General features: G+C 45.2%; 1 protein-coding gene across 2 annotated transcripts in view; it reads left to right on the forward strand.

The window, feature by feature from the left end:
• The first annotated feature begins 4,676 nt into the window (after positions 1-4,676).
• The window catches only part of RASGEF1C (RasGEF domain family member 1C), a 129,154-nt gene continuing 111,796 nt past the window's right edge, over positions 4,677-22,034 (forward strand). For both annotated transcript variants that reach the window (NM_001435036.1, NM_001103259.1), the window contains 1 exon segment: positions 4,677-4,818. The gene's annotated coding sequence lies outside the window, so the exon portion shown is untranslated.

The raw sequence follows: 22,034 nt of genomic DNA on the forward strand, positions 1-22,034 counted from the left end.
ACAGCACCCTCAACACAGGCTACAGCACTGATACAGGATACAGCAATCTGACCTCGGTGGCAGCGAGAAAGGATGAGTTTTCATCAGATCCAAGAATGGGTGAGTTAGGAGTTTCACTAATAAAATGCACTTGCCAGAGGCTGCAGTTGTCCTCAGTGTTCTCTGCTTTTACGGGGGACAGTGCTTGGCAGCCCGCGTGGTGTGATCTGGTTCCTGAGTCGCCTGCTGCAGGTGGACCAAGCACTGGGGCCCACACGCTGCAGGGCCCTCGCAGGCTGCAGCCACTGCATGTCTGTGGCAGCGGGGACCACAGGCTCGCCTTCCTCCACCTCATGAAGGCCCACACCAGACTCTGCACCCACAAGTCCCACTGCCTCCAGATGGCCCCCCAGTACCTCTCTGGCCCCACAATCTCAGCAAGTCCCCCATCCACCCTGGCCACACCCAGCTGCCTCTCACTTCTCCCACCTCCTCCGCATGTTACCGTCATCCACGCCCCCAGCCCCTGCCCCGGACCAGGGCGTGTGCTTCTCAGATGCCTCCTGCCTGCCGTCTCCTCCATCCTGTGCAGGTCAGTGCAGCAGGTCCAGGGGTGGCCTCCTCAGAGGACGAGGACTCCAGCCCTGCCAGCCCAGTGCTGGGCGGGTAGGACACACGCAGGTGGCCCCAGAGTCAGATGTGTGTGGGAGATGCCGTCTGGACCATGGACGGCCAAAGCAGGCGCCGGGGGTGCCGGGAAAGGCGTCAAGGATGTCACAGCCGGCACGCCTCCTGCTGGAGGGGCTACCAATGGGGTTGGGGTGGAGCCTACCCTGGGCCACACCCGGAGAACGGAGTCCCAGCTCCTTGCCCGCCAGGAGGCCCAGCCTGGCCCCGACTGCTTCCACCGGGGCCTCTGCACCCTCCCCACCCTCTCCTCCAGGCACACCCACCTCCTTTCTTTGTCACAGAAGCAGGACGCATGCTGGCCACGGGGTCACTGCTCCTGCTACCCTCTCTAGCAAGGATCATCTTCCCACAGACCCTGTAGGGCTGGCTCTTCCTACAGGTCTCAGCGCAGACCCCCTGTGGGCAGAGAGGCCTTTCCTGAGCCCTCCCATCTAAAGTAGGCCCGGACACACTCCACCACCTCACCTTGTCTTGGTGACTTCATGGCACTTAGCATTCTCTGAAAGGCTCGTTTTTATTATCCTTTGTGTGTAGAATTTGTCTTCAGTCTCCTCTCTCTGAATAGTGGGCTCTGAGGTGGCAAGAACCACATGTCCTGCTCCCTTCAGGATCCCAACATCCAGCACGGCGCATGGCACACACAGCCCCTCAGGAAATATCCACCGGAGGTGTGTCTCAGGTCAGGGCTCAGGCAGAGGAGACTGATCTGAGAGCTCCCCGGGTCACTCACCCTCTGTCCCAGCACCGGACTCTCTGGGGCTTGTCCCTGGGCAAGGACTGGAGCAAGAAGATAGGGCTGGAGTAGGGCAGGCCAAAGGGACTTGATGGATGAGGTGGGATAGGGAGGCGCTGGGGAAACATGGAGCCTGAGGTGGCCCAGTCTTCTCCCAGGGTGCAGGCATGGCTCCTGCAGCCAGTGTCCGCAAGCTGGGGACAACTCAGAGCAGAACTCCCTGCTGGCCTCAAGGCTGAGTTCAAGGACTGCGTGCTGTACCCTCAACACAGCCCTGACCTCAGGGACAGTGAGAGAGGCTGCAGGAGGCATCAGGAGGTACAGCCTTCTTCCCTGTCACAGGAATAGCCCTGCTCACTCAGCCACTTGAGACATGAGGGGTGGCCACAGGCAAGTCCACCCTGGGGTTCCAGTTCCTCCACCAAGCACTGCCCTGACTTCAAGCAGCCCCGCCACTTCACCCAGTGTGACAACAGCTCCTCAGTGGTCCCCAAGCCTTTGCTCACAGAGAGGGGTGGGGTGGGGAGAGACCTGCCCTTCTCCTTTGAGCTGCACTCTGTGAGGGGGCCCTGAAGTGCTGCTCAGGCCCCAGCAAGTCACAGGTGAGTGGGCTCGCTCTTCCGAGTTTTCTCATGCAGCCCTCTCTCCCTAGAACCCCAGCATGCCTCCAGCAGGCATGCAGGGCCTGACCTGAGGGCTCCAGGCATGCGGTGAGAATCCGAGAAGGTTCACTGGCCTCAGGACTGGTCTTAGTACCTAAGCCCCAAGGAGAATCTAAATGCTGGGAATCTCCCCCAACCTTCCTGTTTCTCCTTCCTCTTCACCGCGGCCAGGTTGTTGACACTGGTCTCAGGCATGACCCTCACTGGGACCAGCCTCTGGCCCTAGCCTTGTCATAAAGCTCTGCTGCTCCCTGCCCAGCCCATCCAACTCACCTGCCCTAATACATCTATGTGCCCCAGACAGATGCCTTCTGTCTCCAGGCCTCAGTTTTGCCAACGGTACGAGATACAAGCATTGTTGTTTTTATTTGGTCTTCTACAAATAGCCTTTGGCGCATGCTAGAGTAGTTCCCTGCTCCATCTTCAGGCTGAACACAAGGGCTACTTCACCTTTGGTTCCAGGGAGGCAACACCTAGGCCGGTAATCCTCATTCTTCAGGACTTTGGAAATGGCCAGAGCCGACCTCTTCAGAGTGTGTGGCAGTTCTGTGGTTTCCTGGGAATATCAGGCAGCTGTGCTCTTTCTGACAGTGTCAACCCAGACATAGCAGGTCTAGGAGAAGGGAAAGGTGGATTCCTATTCATAGTGTTTAAGTGTCTGGACCTAACAATTCCTGAAAGCAGAATATCTTGGCTTTTAATGCTTCATAAGCCAATAAATGCTTCATAAGCCTTTGCCTGTGTGGATCACAATAAACTGGAAAATTCTGAAAGAGATGGGAATACCAGACCACCCGACCTGCCTCTTGAGAAATCTGTATGCAGGTCAGGAAGCAACAGTTAGAACTGGCCATGGAACAACAGACTGATTCCAAATAGGAAAAGGAGTACGTCAAGGCTGTATATTGTCATCCTACTTATTTAACTTGTATGCAGAGTACATCATGAGAAATGCTGGGCTGGAGGAAGCATAAGTTGGAATCAAGATTGCCGGGAGAAATATCAATAACCTCAGATATGTAGACGACACCACCCTTATGGCAGAAAGTGATGAAGAACTAAAGAGCCTCTTGATGAAATTGAAAGAAGAGAGTGATAAAGTTGGCTTAAAGCTCAACAATCAAAAAACTAAGATCATGGCATCCAGTCCCATCACTTCATGGGAAATAGATGGGGAAACAGTGGAAACAGTGTCAGACTTTATTTTCTTGGGCTCCAAAATCACTGCAGATGGTGATTGCAGCCATGAAATTAAAAGACATTTACTCCTTGGAAGGAAAGTTATGACCAACCTAGACAGCATATTAAAAAGCAAAGACATTACTTTGCCAACAAAGGTCTGTCTAGTCAAGGCTATGACTTTTCCAGTAGTCATGTATGGATGTGAGAGTTGGACTATAAAGAAACCTGAGCACTGAAGAATTGATGCTTTTGAACTGTGGTGTTTGAGACGACTCTTGAGAGTCCCTTGGACTGCAAGGAGATCCAACCAGTCCATCCTAAAGGAGATCAGTCCTGGGTGTTCATTGGAACGACTGATGTTGAAGCTGAAATTCCAATACTTTGGCCACCTGATGCGAAGAGCTGACTCATTTGAAAAGACCTTGATACTGGGAAAGATTGAGGGAAGGAGGAGAAGGGGACGACAGAGGATGAGATGGTTGGATGGCATCACCCACTCAGTAGACATGGGTTAAGTAGATTCCGGGAGTTGGTGATGGCCAGGGAGGCCTGGCATGCTGCAGTTCATGGGATCGCAAAGAGTCAAACATGATTGAGCGACTGAACTGAACTGAACTGAAGCCAATAAATTATTTTTGCTAAAGCTGATTGGGTTGGGTAACCTGCCACATCTCCTTAGGTAGGTCCTGACTGAAGCAAAGGACAGATACCCCGACTTTTACACTGGGACAAACCAGGACACTTTTAATGTCCAGCAGGAGCCAGCTGAGGAAGGTCACCCAATCTTGTTCAGGCTCCCTCCCCCCAATTCTAAAAGTGAAATAGCAACCGGTTATCCTCCTAGCAGCTCAGTGTCTTCAGAGTGGTGAGCCACCCTCCCAGTAGGCTGGTTCCTAGGACCACCTCCCCGATAGAAGACGCTTTGGAGGGTGATAAGCATTCTTCCCATCCTTTGATGCCCACCCTGTGCCCACCAGACAGGGAGCACAGACAAACCACAGATCAGCGGCCATCACAGGAGGAGAGTCCAGAGGAGCGGCCTGTAAAAGAGGTGCACCGGATTTTAGGCTGCCAGGGGTTTTCCAGGTGAGAGAGTCGGTAGTGGGGAGGGGCCAGTTCAGCTGCAGAGTCCAGCAGGAGCCATGACGTGAGGGTGCCATCTGATGCTTGTAGTGGGTCCCACCTCCAGGGGGTGGAAGGCGAGCCACAGCGGAGGGTCCTGAATGCTGGGCTGGGCTTACGGCCTTGATCCTGAGGCCCGCAGCAGAGCAGAGGCGGGGTGAGCGGGGACGCCTCGGGGATGGGTGGCCTCAGAAGGGAGCGGGAAAGGGAGCCCCGCGGCAGGGTCCTCCGCAGCCCCACCCGGAGCTCTGCGCGCCCAGCCTTCCCCGTGCGGCCGCGAGGGGGCGCCGCGCCGCGCCTCTAGGGCGGCCGCCGGAGTGAGGCGAGCTGCGCCCCGGGCCGCGCGCGGCAGGCGGCGGGCGGCCGGCAGGGTCCGCGGCGCCCCGGCTCAGCGGGAGCGGCGGGCTCAACCCATGGGCCGAGCTCCGACACGGGGCGCGCCGGGAGCCGGTGAGTCGGGGCGCGGCGCTGCGGGCGGGGCGCGGGAGGAGCTGCGGCGGCGGCGGGTCTGGACGCTGAGAGGCGCGGCTGCGAGCCCGCTGGCCGGCAGGTGTCCGGGCCTCGGGCGGGGACTCGCGGGCTGACCACAGGCGCGCGTGGGTGACAGTGAGCGTGGCCGGCTGGCTGGCGGGGCCGGGGAGCCCCGGCTTGCCGAAGTGTGCGCCCGTCCGGCAGAGACGATGGGAGGCGGAGGGGCTGCGGGGCGCGGGTGCGTGCGCGGGGAAGGCGCCAGGAGGAGACCGGCGGAGCGCGCACCCCCGGCCGCCGGGGCTCGTGACTCACTCTGCCGCGCGAGCACCGCCACTCGCCTTGGCGCGAGGAGCAAGCTTCCTCAGCTGCTCGAGTGGCAGGAAAAGCCAGCCTGGGCCCAAAGCCTACCCAACACGAGACCTCAGTTTCCCGGACTGTGAAATGGGAACAGGAAGGCTGACCTGCCGACTGCTTGTGAAGATGGCAGAGGGCCTTGTGTGTGGGAGAAGAGGATGTTGTCAGCTCTAAAGCTGGGATAGGATTGAGGAAAGGATCGATGCGAGAGAGCCTGCAGGGGCAATGGGGTCAGCTCCGGGTTCTGGGTGTGTTCCTCATTAGTGATGGTGGGCGGGGCCAGGAAACCTGGAGTCCGCTCCCCTCTGCGTCCAGGAGGGGACTGGGAGGCCTGGAGGGGAAGAGGCCAGGGAGGCTCCTGCCCCTGCCCCAGGCTCAGCGTGGGGAGCAATGTTAAAAAGACAGACAAGCCAGCTTGGGGTATGGAGGGGCTCACCTCACTCCCTGTCTCCTGGCTCTCAGAGGCAGGTGCTCTGCTGAGTCTCAGGAGTCAGAGCAGTGTCCTGGGAAGATTTGCTTGCAGGGCGGGTGCTGTGTCTCCGTCTTAGTTGAAGTTACTGAGCCTTAGAGCAGTCACAGGACTTGTTCAAGGTCTCAGGACCATTAAGTGGCAAAGCTGGAGTTTCAACCATGGTAGGACTGGTTCCAAAAGCCGTACTCCAGTCACTGTGCCAAGTAACCAGGAGGGGCCTGGGTTTGTGGCCTCGGTTGCCTACAGCATTGCATTCCTTAACCTCCTGTGTGCTGTCTGCTGCTGGCCCTGAGGAGTGCTTACAAGCAGATGCGGGAGAGGGGAGCTGAATAAGTCATCTAAAGAAAAGCCAAGGTAATGGCAGGAGATAAGTGGTAGAAGAAAAAAAAAAAAAAAACAACCGTAATTAGGGTGGAGACTGAGGAGGGGGTGAGGAGAGGCTTACCCTGGTCAGAGAGGATGTGTCTGAGCCGTGACCACTGACCACGGCTGTGATGTGACTCCTACAAACGGTCCAAAGATGCAAGCCCCTGAAGCAGGCACAGGTGGGAGGAGGGAGGAGCTGAAACAGAGCCAGTTTTGTGAGCTGTGGAGTTTGACCTTTCCTCCAGGTGCGATGGACAGACACTGGAGGGTTTCGAGTTTTGAGTATTGAAAGGATGTCCCTAAGGTGAGTGGAGAGGACTCTCAGGAGCAGGAGAGGGAGCAGGCTGTGGAGTCTGCCAGAGATTCTCAAGGATAGCCAACCGGCTGCCAGATGTGGAGTCTGCCGTCCTGGCAGAGCCAGGGGCTCAAGAAGGGCAGGGTCTTCTGCAGGTGATGGGGTTGTTAGCTGTGGCGGACAAGAGAACCAGTTTGGTCTGAAGCCCTACCTGTCTTCCTGCATCCTTCCGGGTGCCCATCTCAGACCTCCCTGTGCCTGGCAGGGGAAGGAGTGCCTGCCCCGAATGTGTAGAGATGAGATGCTGGGTGTTCAGGTCGATCTCTGCATCCTTTCATATGTTCCCTTAAGTCTTTGAGCTAATCCAGCTCTGACTTGTACTTTGACCCAGGCCTAGAGTCAGCCATTTCTCAAGAAGCCTTGGTATCTTTTAGTGGGGTTGTGGTGGGGGTTAGAAACCAGTATCTGAGCATTAGATAGAAATGCTCATTGCTACCATGGCATCATTGACCCTAGACCTTCTCAGTGGACTGAACCGAGAACTGCTTTTTTAAAACTGAAAGTTAATAGTTCCATCTCCTTTCTCCTACAATAAGAATCTGGTTCCCCCAAAATATCAATATAAAAGTTGAGTTATATTTTATTCGATGGAAATTTTTAGGACTTAAGCCCAGGAGGCAGCATCTCAAGTAACCCTGAGAGAACTGCTCCAAGGAGGCAAGAGGGGGAGCCAGGTTATATAGAAGTTTTGCAACAGAGGGCAAGTAGTCTAAAGTCAAAAGATAACTGTAAATTAAAGAAAACCAGATATCTCATGTTAAGGAACCTAGCACTTTTCTGTGTATGGGAAGATGCAAGAGTCTGGGCTTACTGAAATCATTCCTTTGATATGCTCCTCAGCTAGTATCCTGTGTTTTCAAATCCTGAGTTTCCTCAGGGCTCACCATGGGGAGTGGCTACAGTCTGATGGCTGCTAGAGGGCAGGTATTGTTCTTTCCTGAGTTCCCTCAGGGCTCACCAGCTCACTGTCCGTGCTGGCTGCAATTGCTAATGACTGTGACATCCTTTGTTTACTGACATGGCAGGCAATATTCCATTTCTCAGTAATAATTTGCTTAAGCCTAGAATACACTCAAAATACTTTCAGAATCACTACATCCAAACCAACCATAACCTACCAGGTCACGTTCAGGATTTCTTTGGCTGTCAAGTCAGCACTATGTAAATATGTTATCAATTTGATATACCATTAGTTTCATCTGTTTCTGTTTGTACACAATTCATTTTTTCCCCTTTATGATATAATTTAATTTTTGAACATTTGTTTTACATGGTCCAAAGGTCAAAACTAAGAAAAAAAAAAAAAGCTGTATTTGAAGTCTCAATCCCATTCCTGCCTCTTTCTTCTTGTTCCCGTACTATGGTATTTGAAATAATTTCAAATTTATTCTTCCTGGGTCTCTTTTGTTAAGCAAGCCACTTATAAATTATTACAAAAGTTAGTATATATATATCTTTTTTGTGCCTTGCTTTTTTCAATTAGAAATGTCTTTTTACTGGTTCATAGAGATGCTCCTCATTCGTTTGTACTCCACATTGTACTCCATTCTGAGGCTGTTCCATACTTATTCAACTATCTTGTGCATTGACATTTGGGTTTTTTTAACAAGCCTTTGCTATTAAAAATAATGGAATAATAGATAACCTTGCACATAGGTTGCTTGTATTTGTGGAGGCATATTATTGATTCCAAGAAGGAAGAGTAAATAAGTATTTATTTTGTTAACTATTCTTGATTTCCCTCTCCCCAAATTCTGCACTCCTACCAGCAGGTGTGACAGTGTCTGTTTTCCCCACACCTGCATGGACCTGAGGGCCAGTAAATAGTGTTTCAATACATTATAATTTACATTTCAATTATTATGAGTGAAATTAGCTTTTCATTTGTTTATGAATCATTTGATCATCTTCTTTCTGTAAATTGCCTGTCTATATATTTTGTCCATTTCCTTTTGGATTTGAGGGTGTTCTTTTCTTTGGATTTAAAATTTTGTCTAAAATACGTATTAGAAATATTAGTGCTTTATCTTTGTTCAATTGTGACTATTTCTCCCAGGCTTCTTTTTACTCATTCATAGTGAGTTTTACCATTAAGAGCTTCTGTTTTGAGACCATTAATTTAGTCATTCTTTTCATTTATTGCATCTAGATTTTGAATCCTAGTTAGAAAGGCTTTTCTCAACCCAACTGTAATGGAATTCACCTCTGTTTCCTAAAAGTCTTTTGGTTTTATGCTTAGTTTACAGATCCAGTAATCTTTTTCCAAATATCTATCCCAACATTTTTTTTAAAGGCCATCTTTTCTCTTGTGATCTGAAATGCATTTGTGTCATATACTAAATATCCAAATGCAGCTGGACCTGTTTCTAGTCTGTCACACAGCTTTATCCCTTTGTGTGCTGGTGTCACATGTAGGAGTTACACTGTGTGTGTCTGTGTGAACAGCAAGGAAAACTGTATCTACAGCTGTTGCAATAGAGGAAAGAGATTGAACTCAATTCCCATTATTATGTTTTGATGTCTGATAGGACTAATCTTCCTTCCACTGCTTTTATTTCAGGGTTTTCCTAGCTATTCTAACTGATATCTTTTGTTAGGACCATATTAACTTTATGTATAACTTCAGGATAATTGATGTTTTTACGAAGTTGAGTCATCTTGTCCAAAAATAAGGAATGTCTTCATTTGTATTCAAGATTCCTTACTTTTTTATTTGTTTAAGACTACTTTCAGGAGCATTTTGAAGTTTTCTTCATGGTCCTTGTCAAGTTTATTCATGAATATTTTACCTCGTTTGTTCCTATTATGATGGGGAAAACTTTTTCCCCCATCATATCTTTTTTTTCATGGCTTTATATCTTTCTGTTTATTTCTTTTTTCAACATAATTAAGATTTATACAATTCTCACACAACAGTATGATACAAATTCTATTCAAGTTCCCATAGATTGTAAATTAGGAAACACTAAAATATATTCAGGGACATAAAACAAGGTGCAAAAATTACATGATCTAAAGATATTGAATGCAGAGTCTGTTCTCTTATGACTATGGAATTATGTTAGAAATCAATATTGAAGATATTTGAAAATAACCCACATATTTTTAAGTGCAGTGTGACATTTACCAAGAGAGATCTTCAAGTTAGCCATCAAAAGCTTCAATAACTTAGACTGAAAAAAACACAGAGGATGTTTGCAGAGAATAAAGCATTGAAATGAGAAATTAATATTAAAGATACTTTAAACAAAATCCCATGTATTTAGAAATTAAATGATGGATGTTTCTAAGAAGCCATAACAAGAAAAATTAGACAATATTTGTCTAATATTGTCTAATAATGAGAAAAGAGTTTACCATAATTTATTTCACACAACTGAAGCTACTCAATGCATTTAAATACAAAGTGGAGTCTTGAATAAGATATGAAAATGAATAATGGACAGTGGCATGAAACTTTATGAAATTTGAACAAAATCTGAACTTTAGGTATCTCTTGCTAATTCCTGTTTTTTTGTTTTGTTTACAATTTAGTATTTCTTTATATTCTCTGAATTGGTTTAGAAGTTTCAAGCCTCATTCACAAATATTTTTAATCACTAAGATAAATTGCCTAGAGTTTTAGCACTAATACTAGATGCTAAAAAGCATGGAACTATATCAGAGTTTTGTGTGAATATAAATTAGAAATGTAGCATTCTACACATTCTACACATACTAAGTCAAACAAGTGGAATCAAAATATCATGGATTTTTTAGCTAGGCAAAAATTCATAAATTTTCTAAAATATTTATATGTATAATATATGTATGTGTGTGTGTATGTGGTGTGTGTGTGAAAAAACCTTTTCTACTAGATAAAGTCTTGAGAAAGAACAACAACAAAAAAGAAGACATGGAGAAATTGGAAAACATAAACTAAATGAAATGGAAGCACTGAATAGGAAATAGAAAAGGAAAACAAACTAGATAACAGTAAAAGATCCTCATATAATCTGTTGTTTTTAAATATGGCTGCTTGTTAGAAACATATCTGGAGGTACCTGGGCATTTGTATTTTTTCAAAAAATTCTAAGATAACTCTATTATGCATCTGGATTTTAAAAAATGATTACAGGTTTTTCTATTAAATGGTAGTTTTGATGATACAGAATTCTGTTATTTTCTGTTGATTAATCATGATACAATTATATTAAGTGAATAATACTTCAGTCAGTTCAGTTCAGTTGCTCAGTCATGTCCGACTCTTTGCAACCCCATGAGCTGCAGCACACCAGGCTTCCCTGTCCATCACCAACTCCTGGAGCTTGCTCAAACTCATGTCCATCAAGTTGGTGATGCCATCCAACCATCTCATCCTCTGTCATCCCCTTCTCCTGCCTTCAATCTTTCCCAGCATCAGGGTCTTTTCCAATAAGTCAGTTCTTCCCATCAGGTGGCCAAAGTACTGGAGCTTCAGCTTCAGCATCAGTTCTTCCAATGAATGTTCAGGGTTGATCTCCTTTAGGATTGACTGGTTTGATCTCCTTGCAGTCCAAGGCACTCTCAAGCGTCTTCTCCAACACCACAGTTCAAAAGCATCAATTCTTTGGCACTCAGCTTTCTTTATAGTCCAACTCTCACATCCATACATGACTACTGGAAAAACCATAGCTTTGACTATACAGACGTTTTTCAGCAAAGTGATTGATGTCTTTGCTTTTTAATATGCTATCTAGGTTGGTCTTAGCTTTACTTCCAAGGAGCAAGCCTCTTTTAATTTCATGGCTGCAGTCACCATCTGCAGTGATTTTGAAGCTCAAAAAAATAGAGTCTGTCACTGTTTCCATTGTTTCCCCATCTATTTGCTATGAAGTGATGAGACCGAATGCCATGATCTTAGTTTTTTGAATGTTAAGTTTTAAGCCAGCCTTTTCACTCTCCTCTTTCACTTTCATCAAGAGGCTCTTTAGTTCCTCCTTGCTTTCTACCATAAGGGTGGTGTCATCTGCTTATCTGAGGTTATTGATATTTCTCCTGGCAATCTTGATTACATAATCACAGTAGTAAAAGATGTTTATCAGTTTTCACAATCAATACCCAGACAAAAAATAAAAGATAATTACAGTTGCAAACTGTAATGGAAGCATGATTAACCTAATAATTTGAAATAATTGCATAAAATTTCAGGGATTGAACAGAGTGATGTGGTAAGTGGAAGTGCTAGGCTTATGTCTTTTGGTTGGTGCACTTGATCCATTTACAGTTAAGGTAGTTATCAATATGTATAATCCTATTAACATTTTCTTAATTTTTTGAGGTTTATTTTGTGTAGGTCTTTTCCTTCTCTTTTGTTTCCTTCCTAGAGAAGTTCCTTTAGCCTTTATTGTAAAGCTGGTTTGGTGGTGCTGAATTCTCTTAAACTTTTGCTTGTCTGTAAAGCTTTTGATTTCTCCATCAAATCTGAGTGAGAGTCTTGCTGGGTAGAGTATTCCTGGTTGTAGGTTCTTCTCTTTCATCACCTTAAATATATGGTAACATTCCTTTCTGGCTTGTAAAGTTTCTGTTAAGAAATCAGCTGATAACCATCTTTGCATGAAGTGTTCCCTTGGTATCTCTAATTTTCTTGAAGAGATTTCTAGTCTTTCCCATTCTGTTGTTTTCCTGTTTCTTTGCACTGATCACTGAGGAAGGCTTTCTTATCTCTCCTTGCTATTTTTTGGAACTCTGCATTAAAATGGATATATCTTTCCTTTTCTCCTTTGCTTTTCACTTCCCTTCTTTTCACAGCTATTTGTAAGGCCTCCTCAGACAGCCATTGTTGGGAAAAATATCAATAACCTCAGATAAGCAGATAACACCACCCTTATGGCAGAAAGCAAGGAGGAACTAAAGAGTCTCTTGATGAAAGTGAAAGAGGAGAATGAAAAAGTTGGCTTAAAGCTCAACATTCAAAAAACTAAGATCATGACATCCAGTCCCATCACTTCATGGCAAATAGATGTGCAAACAGTGGAAACAGTGACAGACTTTATTTTCTTGGGCTCCAGAATCACTGCAGATGGAGATTGCAGCCATGAAATTAAAAGAGGCTTGCTCCTTGGAAGAAAAGCTATGATCAACCTAGACAGCATATTAAAAAGAAGAGACATTACTTTGCCAACAAAGGTCTGTCTAGTCAAAACTACGGTTTTCCCTATAGTCATGTACGGATATGAGAGTTGGACCATAAAGAAAGCTGAGTGCTGAAGAATTGGTGCTTTTGAACTGTGGTGTTGGAGAAGACTCTTGAGAGTCCCTTGGACTGCAAGGAGATCAAAGCAGTCCATCCTAAAGGAACTCAGTCCTGAATATTCATTGGAAGGACTGATGCTGAAGCTAAAGCTCTAATACTTTGGCCACCTGATGGGAAGACTCATTGGAAAAGACCCTGATGCTGGAAAGATTGAAGGTAGGAGGAAAAGGGGACAACAGAGGATGAGATGGTTGGATGGCATCACTGACTCTGTGGACATGAGTTTGAGCAAGCTCCAGGAGTTGGTAATGGACAGGGAAGCCTGGTGTCAGAGGTCAGAAAGAGTTGGACACAACTGAGCGACTGAACTGAAGTGAACTGGTCTGGTGGTGCTAAATTCTCTTTAACTTTTGCTTCTCTGGAAAGCTTTTGATTTCTCCATCCAATCTGAACGAGAGTCTTGCTGGGTAGAGTATTCTTGGTTGTAGGTTCCTCCCTATCATTACTTTAAATATATGGATTCCCTTCTGGCTCATAGAATATCTGTTGAGAAATCAGCTGATAACCTGATGGGTGTTCCTTTATGTTGTTATTTTTTCCCTTGTTGCTTTTAATATTTTATTCTTGTCTTTAATTTTCATCAGTTTGATTACTATTTGTCTCTCTGTGTTTCCCCTTGGGTTTATCCTGCCTGGGACTCTCTGCGTTTCCTGGACTTGGTTGACTATTTCCTTTCCCATGTTAGGGAAGTTTTCAGTACTTCTCTCTTCAATTATTTTCTTGGTTCCTTTCTCTCTTCTTCTACTGGGATGCCTATAATGCAAGTGTTAGTGCCCTTAATGTCCCAGAGGTCTCTTAGGCTATTTGCTTTTTTTTTCCCATTCTTTTTTCTATATTCTGTTCTGCAGCAATGATTTCCACCATTCTGTCCTCCAGGTCAGTTATCTGTTCTTCTGCCTCAGTTCTTCTGCTATTGATTCCTTCTAGTATATTTTTCATTTCTGCTTGTTCTTTCATACTTCTGGTGTTTGGTAAACATTTTTTGAATCTTCTCAACCTTTGCCTCCATCCTTTTTCTGAGATCTTGAATCATCTTCACTGTTATTTTTCTGAATTCTTTTTCTGGAAGGTTGCCTAATCTCCACTTCATTTAGTTGTTTTTGTAGGGTTTTATCTTGCCTCTTCGCGTGGGACAAAACCCTCTGCTTTTTCATCCTGGTTAACTTTCTGTAATGTGGTTTTGTTCTCGCCACTGAGGGACTATAGTTCTTCTTGCTTCTTCTGTCTGCCCTCTGGTGGAGGAGGCTTAGAGGCTTGTGTAACCTTCCTGATGGGAGGGACTGGTGATGGGAAGGAGTGGGTCTTGCTCTGGTGGGTAGGGCCATGCCCAGAAAAACTTTAATCCTGTTATCTGCTGATGGGTGGGGTTGTGCTCCCTCCCTGTTAGTTGTTTGGCCTGAGGTGACCCAGCCCTGGAGTCTGTGGGCTCTGTGGTAGGGTTAATGGTGACCTCTTCGAGGACTTACACCAAGGGCATCTTCCAGGACTGCTGTGGCCAGTGCCCTTGTCCCCATGATGAGCCACTGCTGACCCCCACCTCCATAGGAGACCCTCCAACAGTAGTGGTCGGCCTGGTTCAGTCTCCTGTGGGGTCGCTGCTCCTTTCCTCTGGATCTTGGAGTACGCATGATTTTGTCTGTGCCCTCCAACAGTGGGGTCTCTGTTTCCCAGTCCTGTGGGAGTCCTGTAATCAAAGCCTGCTGGCCTTCACAGTCAGATTCCCTGAGGATTCTGTCCCTTTGTCAGCTCCCCAGGCTGGGAAGCCTGACATGGGGCTTAGAACCTTCACAAGAGTGGGAGAACATCTTTGATGTTATTGTTCTCCAGTTTGTGGGTCACCACCTGACAGATATGGGATTTGATTTTATTATGTTCGTGCCCCTCCTACCATCTTGTTGCAGCTTCTTTTTCTTTGGACGTGAGATGTCTTTTTTGGTGGGTTCCATCGTTCTCCTGTCAATGCTAGTTGCAATTTTGGTTCTCTTGCAGGAGGAAATGAGCACATGTCCTTCTACTCTGCCATCTTGAACTGGAAGCTTCTTATTTTTTTTTTTAAAGGAAACTCCATGCTGTTTTTTAAAGTGACTGTACCAATTCACATTCCCACCAGTAGTGCATAAGCATTCCATTTTCTCCACCTCCTCACCAACACTTGTTATTTCTTGTTCTTTTAATATATATATATATATTTATATCTATATATATATAAATATAAAATAGCCACTCTAACAGTTGTGAGGTGATATCTTATTGTGAATTTGATTTGAATTTCCCTGATATTTAGCAATGTTCTGCATCTTTTCATGTAACTTTTGACCATCTGTATGTCTTCTTTAGAAAAATATATATTCAGATATTCAGCCCATTTTTTTTACTTTTTAAAAAATTTATTTATTTATGATTGGAAGATAATTGCTTTACAATGTTGGTTTCTGCCATACATCAGCATTAATCAGCCATAGGTATACATGCCAATTTTTAAGTCAGATTGTTTGTTTTTTTAAAAATGATTGGTTTTTGCTGTGAAGTTGTATGAGCTTGATATTTTTTAAAAAATTCCAAATAGTAGGAATGATGAAAGTTAAATGGATTGGGAGGAAGGCCCAGGTGAGGTAAAGGTTGATAATATTCTACCACCCAACTTGGTGGAGGGCCTCCAAGCATCTAATTTATCATCATGCTTCCTAACTTATATGTTATACGTTCCATACCAATGTCACTTTAAACGAATGCTAAAATGTTAAGTGGAATTCTCATATTTTCATCCCAAGCTTTTCATGTTGGTCTGTACTCTGGGGACATCTCACTCTGTGAGGACACAATTCCCACTTTGGAGACCACTAAATTAATCAGACCCGGTGATCACCAGGGTACCTGTCTGCAGCAGACCCTGATGCAGGGCAGCAGTGTCCTCAAGATCATGCATGGGTGAGGAGGACCATAGTCAGGCTCAACCTGAGAGGGGCTCCCAGGAGAGGCTATCCCTCCACTCCTCTGGAAGGTCAGACAGGAGTCAGGCAGAATGTGGGTGGTCTGGCAGGAGAGGAAGAAAGAGAGAGTCAAGGCCCCTGGCACTGGAGATCCTGGGAGCTCAGTGCCGGCTCTCTGCATCTTGGCTGCGAGCAGCTTGAGGACAGGCACGGAATCAACCTTGTCACTGCCATGCTGCACAAGGCTGGGAGCACAGCTCAGGAGGGCGCCTGGCCTTCTAACCAGCCATTGACCAATTTCCCTGTGAATCTGAGCAGACCGAGAACACTGGAGAACCGGTCAGAGGAGTCAGCAGGGAGGACCCCAGTCTCTGAGGACCAGGGCAGGTCACCCTACAACTCACACACCTAGACACCACCTGGGCAGGTGGACTGGGGTATGTGCCTGGCTCTGATCCTCGGAGAAGGTTATCCACAATCCAGGGCTCTGGTCGGGAGGTGCAATCCATTTGTAACATATTTCCATGCAAATGGTTGAAGTTTCCAGTTCCTTCACGTTTAACAGAAATGTCTCCCCAGCTCAGGAGTTCTGACAACCAGTTGTCTTGACAAACCCCTTAAGAATAAAATATTGCACACTTGACTGTTTGTATGAACATGTGCAAGAGGAATTGTGGAAAGGGTTAAAGATGCTGAAATGACAGTGTGTGTGACAGCTGCTCCCCTAATATGAATTGGAGGCCCCCAGTGGCCTGTGGTTTGAAAACAGATGTTTCTGCATAAATGCAGCCAAATTCTATTAGCACTTTGGATGATGAAAGGGACTTTAAGTGTCTGCATGTTGCAATTCGGAAATGTTTGCCAGGGAAAATGTGCTTATATTTTGCAAATAGTGAGTGCAAGAAGAAGGAACAAATTAGATTATCACACCGTATGTAACGAATTTCATGAGCAGATTCATTGACAGATGCACATTGCATATGATAAATGTGATCAGTGGTATTGCCCTCATTGAATGATGAGGAAGCACCCTCATTCCTACCTGTGGCCATTTTCATCCTTGGCTCAGACAGGGAGGGCAGCCCAAGGTCACAAGGCACCTAGGCCTCCTGGGACTTTCAGGGAGAAAGTCACAGATTTTCCTTTCATTAAAAAAATTTTATTGGAGTATAATTGGTTCACAGTACTGTGTTAGTTTCAGGTGTTCAGAAACGTGAATCATTTAAAATCCAGTATATAAAATCCAGTTACGTATGTATATAAATACACACACATATATTTACTTTTTTAGATTCTTTTTCTATATAGGCCATTACAACACTCTGAGTATTGCATAGTGTTCCCTGTGCTATACAGTAGATCCTTATTAGTTATCTATCTTATATATAGTAGTGTACGTATGTCAGTTCCAGTCTCCTAGTTTATCCCTACTCCCCTTATGCGCCTGGTAACTATAAGTTTGTTTTCTATATCTGTAACTCTCTGTTTTGTAGACAAGTTCATTTGTACCCTTTTTTAGATTCCATATATAAGGGATATTGTCTTTCTCTGTCTGACTTACTTCACTCAGTATGACAATCTCTAGATCCATCCTGTTGCTGCACATGACATCATTTCATTCTTTTTATGACTGAGTAATACTCCATTATATATCACATGTTCTTTATCCATTTCTCCATTGGTGGACATTTAGGTTGCTTCCATGGCCTGGCTATAGTTCTCCAGTGATCACTGGCATGTATGTATCTTTTCAAATTATGGTTTTCTCTGGATATATACCCAGGAGTGAGATTTCTGTGATCCAGCAATATGGTAGCTCTATTTTCATCTTTTTAAAGGAACCTCCATATGGCTCTCCATAGTGTCTGCACCAATTTACATTCTCACCAAGAGTGTAGGAGGATTCCCTTTTCTCTGCACCCTCTCTGTTAGGGGAAGCACACTGATTGAAACCGCCCACCCTGGCCAGGCACCATAGTAACCATTTGCATGAGTTGTTTTATGACAGGAGATCCTGATAAGGAATAGGGAACTAATAAGCCACCACCAACCTGAAGAGTTCGGGAAAGGTCAAAAGGAGACACTGCGTGTCCGTCCACTTCCCAGAATCCCTCTCACTAGCATCCATCTTGGCTGAGCGATGCGTGCGCCACCAGGAAAGACTCTGAATTAGAATGATTGGCCAAAGACCACCCGGAAACGAATCCCATCACCATAAAACCCAACACTGCGAGCCACGCCGCAGAGCAGTTCTCGTGGGTTCCCTTTCCCTACTGCTCTCCACCCGGGTGCCCTTTCCCAATAAAATCTCTTGCTTTGTCAGCACATATGTCTCCTCGGACAATTCATTTCTGAGTGTTAGACAAGAGCCCAGTTTCAGGCCCTGGAAGGGGTCCCCCTTCCTGCAACATCTCTAGCAATTATTGTTTGTAGATTTTCTTGATGGCGGTCATTCTGACTGGTCTACAATGAGATAACACCTCATTATAGTTTTGATTTGCATTTCTCTAATGATGCTGAGCATCTTTTCATGTGTTTGTTGGCCATCCGTATGTTGTCTTTGGAGAAATGACTATTTAGATCTACTTGTTTTTTGACTGGGTTGTTTGTCTTTTTGATATTGAGCTGCATGAGCTCTGTGTTGGATATTGATCCCTTGTGAGTTGCTTCGTTTGCAAATACTTTCTCCCATTCTGAGGATTGTCTTTTTATTTTGTTTATGGTTTCCTTTGCTGTGCAAAAGCTTTTCATTTTAATTAGATCCTATTTGTTTATTTTTGTTTTATTTTCATTACTCTAGTAGATGGATCCAAAAAAATCTTGCTGCAGTTCATGCTGAACAATGTTCTGCCTATGTTTTCCTCTTAGAATTTTACAGTGTGTGGCCTTACATTTAGGTCTTTAATCCATTTTGAGTCTATTTTTGTGTATGATGTGGAAAACTATTCTAATTTTATTCCTTTATATTTAACTATCCAGTTCTCCCAGCACCATTCATTAAAGAAACTGTCTTTTCTCCATTGATATTCTTGCCTCCTTTGTCATAGATTAGGTGACCATAGGTGGGTGGGTTTATCTCTAGGCTTTCTTTCCTTTTCCACTGATCTATTCAGTTCAGTTGCTCAGTCATGTCCGACTCTTTGTGACCCCATGAATCGCAGCACGCCAGGCCTCCCTGTCCATCACCAACTCCCGGAGTTCACCCAGACTCACGTCCATCGAGTCAGTGATGCCATCCAGCCATCTCATCCTCTATCGTTCCCTTCTCCTCCTTCCCCCAATCCCTCCCAGCATCAGAGTCTTTTCCAATGAGTCAGCTCTTCACATGAGGTGGCCAAAGTGCTGGAGTTTCAGCTTTAGCATCATTCCCTCCAAAAAAACCCCAGGGCTGATCTCCTTCAGAATGGACTGGTTGGATCTTGCAGTCCAAGGGACTCTCAAGAGTCTTCTCCAACACCACAGTTCAAAAGCATCAATTCTTCGGCACTCAGCCTTCTTCACAGTCCAATTCTCACATCCATACGTGACCACAGGAAAAACCGTAGCCTTGACTAGATGGACCTTTGTTGGCAAAGCAATATCTCTGCTTTTGAATACGCTATCTAGGTTGGTTATAACTTTCCTTCAAAGGAGTAAGCGTCTTTTAATTTCATGGCTGCAGTCACCATCTGCAGTGATTTTGGAGCCCAAAAAAATAAAGTCTGACGCTGTTTCCACTGTTTCCCCATCTATTTCCCATGAAGTGATGGGACCAGATGCCATGATCTTCGTTTTCTGAATGTTGAGCTTTAAGCCAACTTTTTCACTCTCCACTTTCACTTTCATCAAGAGGCTTTTTAGTTCCTCTTCACTTTCTGCCATAAGGGTGGTGTCATCTACATATCTGAGGTTATTGATATTTCTCCTGGCAATCTTGATTCCAGCTTGTGTTTCTTCCAGTCCAGCGTTTCTCATGATGTACTCCGCATATACGTTAAATAAGCAGGGTGACAATATACAGCCTTATGCTATGCTAAATCACTTCAGTCATGTCCAACTCTGTGCGACCCCAAAGATGGTAGCCCACCAGGCTCCCCCGTCCCTGGGATTCTCCAGGCAAGAACACTGGAGTGGGTTGCCATTTCCTTCTCCAATGCATGAAAGTGAAAAGTGAAAGTGAAGTCGCTCAGTCAGGTCCGACTCTTAGCGACCCCATGGACTGCACCCTAACAGGCTCCTCTGTCCATGGGATTTTCCAAGCAAGAGTACTGGAGTGGGGTGCCATTGCCTTCTCCGAGGGACATTTCCTACCCATGAGCAAAGACTGGGTGGGCTGGGAGTCCTCACTCTCATTTACTCCATGCTGCTGCTGCTGCTAAGTCGCTTCAGTCGTGTCCGACTCTGTGGGACCCCAGAGACGGTATACAGCCTTGACGTACACCTTTTCCTATTTGGAACCAGTCTGTTGTTCCATGTCCAGTTCCAACTGTTGCTTCCTGACCTGCATATAGGTTTCTCCAAAGGCAGATCAGGTGGTCTGGTATTCCCATCTCTTTCAGAATTGTCCACAGTTTATTGTGATCCACACAGTCAAAGGCTTTGGTATAGTCAATAAAGCAGAAATAGATGTTTTTCTGGAACTCTCTTGCTTTTTCCATGATCCAGTGGATGTTGGCAATTTGATCTCTAGTTCCTCTGCCTTTTCTAAAACCAGCTTGAACAACAGGAAGTTCATGGTTCACATATTGCTGAAGCCTGGCTTGGAGAATTTTGAGCATTACTTTACTAGCGTGTGAGATGAGTGCAATTGTGTGGTAGTTTGAGCATTCTTTGGCATTGCCTTTCTTTGGGATTGGAATGAAAACTGACCTTTTCCAGTCCTGTGGCCACTGCTGAGTTTTCCAAATTTGCTGGCATATTGAGTGCAGCACTTTCACAGCATCATCTTTCAGGATTTGGAATAGCTCAACTGGAATTCCATCACCTCCACTAGCTTTGTTCGTAGTGATGCTTTCTAAGGCCCACTTGACTTCACATTCCAGGATGTCTGGCTCTAGGTCAGTGATCACACCATCGTGATTATCTGGGTCGTGAAGATCTTTTTTGTACAGTTCTTTCATGTATTCTTGCCACCTGTTCTTAGTATCTTCTGCTTCTGTTAGGTCCATACCATTTCTGTCCTTTATCGAGCCCATCTTTGCATGAAATGTTCCCTTGGTATCTCTAATTTTCTTGAAGAGATCTCTAGTCTTTCCCATTCTGTTGTTTTCTTCTATTTCTTTGCATTGATCGCTGAGGAAGGCTTTCTTATCTCTTTCTGCTATTCTTTGGAACTCTGTATTCAGATGCTTATATCTTTCCTTTTCTCCTTTGCTTTTCGCTTCTCTTCTTTTCACAGCCTTTTTTTGTGCCAGTAACAAACATAGTGTTTTGATTACTGTAGCTCTGTAGTAAAATGTGTTTCTTATGGAAATTCTCAAAACATGTTAAGAATAGGATGAACATGAATTGCATGTATTCCTCCCCCAGCTCCTACACTATTAGCTCACAGCCCATCTTCCTTTATCTGTACTTCCATCCTATTAGGTATTTAAAGCAAATGCAAGACACCCTATCAGCTCCTCTGCCGTGACTTTGATATGCATCTGATAGGGATTTTATGTATAAGCAGCATGCCATTAGTACACGTAATGAAATTAATAACCGTTTCTGATTATTGTCTAATAGCCAGCCCATAATCAGATACTTAATTACTTCAACAAATTTTTTATAGTTAATTTGTTCAAATAATCCTAGCAAGTTTCACACATTGCGTTGATTTTTATAACTCTTTGTTGTTGTTCAGTCATCCACTCGTGTCTGACTGTTTGGGACCTCATGGACTGCAGCATGTCAGGCCTCTGTGTCCCTCATCATCTCCCAGAGTTTGCCAAATTCATGTCCATTGCATCAGTGATGCCATCCAGCTATCTCATCATCTGACACCCTCTTCTCCTTCTGCCCTCAATCTTTCCCAACATCAGGGACTTAATGAGTCAGCTGTTCGCATTAGATAACCAAAATACTGGAGTTTCAGCTTCAGCATCGGTTCTTCCAAAGAGTATTCAGGGATAATTTCCCTTAAGATTGACTGGTTTGATCTTGCTGTCCAAGGAACTCTCAGGAGTCTCCTCCAGCACCACAGTTCCAAGGCATCAATTCTTCAGCGCTCCACCTTCTTTATGGCCCAGTTCTCACAACCATACATGACCACTGGGAAGATCATAGCCTTGACTATATGGACCTTTGTCAGCAGAGTAATGTCTCTGCTTTTCAACACACTGTCTAGTTTTGTTATAGCTTTCCTGCCAAGAAGCAGACATCTGATTTCATGGCTGCAGTCACTATCTGCAGTGATTTTAGAGCCCAAGAAAAGGAAATCTATCACTGCTTCCACCTTTTCCCCTTCTACTTGCCACGAAGTCA

This window comes from Bos taurus, chromosome 7, assembly GCF_002263795.3.
Source record: "Bos taurus isolate L1 Dominette 01449 registration number 42190680 breed Hereford chromosome 7, ARS-UCD2.0, whole genome shotgun sequence".
NCBI classification, from domain to species: Eukaryota; Metazoa; Chordata; class Mammalia; order Artiodactyla; family Bovidae; genus Bos; species Bos taurus.